Source organism: Lactuca serriola, chromosome 8 (assembly GCF_051521515.1).
Source record: "Lactuca serriola cultivar US96UC23 chromosome 8, Lser_US96UC23_V15, whole genome shotgun sequence".
Classification (NCBI taxonomy): Eukaryota; Viridiplantae; Streptophyta; class Magnoliopsida; order Asterales; family Asteraceae; genus Lactuca; species Lactuca serriola.
In genome coordinates this window covers 64220413-64221883 of record NC_136415.1, presented here as the reverse complement: position 1 = coordinate 64221883, position 1471 = coordinate 64220413, and the positions used below count along the sequence as shown (strand labels likewise).

At 33.9% G+C, this 1471-nt stretch overlaps 1 non-coding gene across 1 annotated transcript; it reads left to right on the top strand.

The window, feature by feature from the left end:
• The first annotated feature begins 637 nt into the window (after nucleotides 1–637).
• Nucleotides 638–744, top strand: LOC145071700 (small nucleolar RNA R71). The gene has a single exon (XR_013690706.1). It is a non-coding gene; the product is annotated as a small nucleolar RNA R71 (small nucleolar RNA).
• Nucleotides 745–1471: the final 727 nt, after the last annotated feature.

Below are 1471 nucleotides of genomic sequence, written 5' to 3'. Positions count from 1 at the left end.
TGACATCCCGATGTTTTGTTATATAATGAAAATATATTTCTTTAAGAAATGTTTTGATAATTTTTTATTATATTTTGTTTTGGGAACAAATTTTGCAACTTTGATTTTATTTTAAAAGCAAAAACTAAATTGGTCTTTTCTGGTCAAGAAAAATGGGGATGTCACATTTTAGATGCATCGGTCGATCTAAAATAGTTTCAAATTTTGGTTTCTTTTCTTGTGTACTTTCTTCTTTTTTGTAAAAGCCTTGACCTCTTTGCTTGAATATTCCTCTTTTTCTCTCTTGTAATCTTCATAAGGTTTCCACTCTCTCGTTGGTTGTCTCCAATCCATGTCATATTTGTCACTAGATGAATAATACACATGGATGGTTCGGTTAATTTTCTTCATATCTCGATCCAAGTTGTTTATTTTTGCATTTAATGGCGCCAAACTGTCGTAACTTTCTCCATTTGATCTTCCACGAATAGAATTTTCCTGTGGAGAGTGCCACTGATGCAAGTGTACTGCAAACTCTTCAACTATTTCTTTCTCATCCATTAGGTTATTTTTCATAATACGCCCTTGGGAGTCCATTAATTATCTTGTGCAAAGGTTTATTACATTATACAAGGTTTAAACTACTTGGTGTGCTTTGAGATCATGTTGTGGGCAATTTTAAAGCAATTCTTTGTATCGGTCCCATGTTTTGAATACTTTCACCCCGTCTAGTTGTTCAAAACTATGAATTATTTCTTTAAATTTGGCAATTTTTAAAGGAGGTATGAATTTTAACTTGATATGGTTGCATGTAGTAATTGATGGGGCCAGTAACGACTTGGCCCATCTCATTTCTGCATTCTTCAATGTAGTTAGGAAAAGGCATAATTTTACCGCATATTTTGTGATCTCTAGAATATTCAAGTAATCGGCGATGTTGACGACTTCCATATATGTTTGTGGGCGTCCTCATGGTCTTTTCCAAAGAAAGGTGTTTCCTTTAGCGAATGTGAAAATTGGCCCTTGACTCGAAATTGGTCGCTGTCAGGATTGTCGGTCAGATGAGGCCTGGTCCGGTCCCTTCTTTGGTATGATTTGTGTATTCTTCAAGCGTAAAATTTGTGGTACCTACCGGAATCACCTTAGTATCATTCTCTTCTTCTTCGCTTGAAACCTTTTTGTCACTTTTTTTGTTGAATTGGTTTCGGGTGTGGAACTATTGCTCAGGTTCTTTAAAAGGAGTAGAAATTTCAAAATTTGATCCTCATGTTATAAAACAAATGTAAAAACGAACTAAAATGGAAAATAAACAAAATATGGAAATCCCAGTAAACGTGTCGCGATCTGAAAGAGTTCATGTCGTGAATATTGGTATTACATAAAACAAAATTAAAACAGAAAATAACTTTATGTGGAATAAATCCCATAGAAAAAGATTGAAAAACTAATGGCAAAATAATCTAAAATAAGATTAAACCATTCTCTAGTTGCG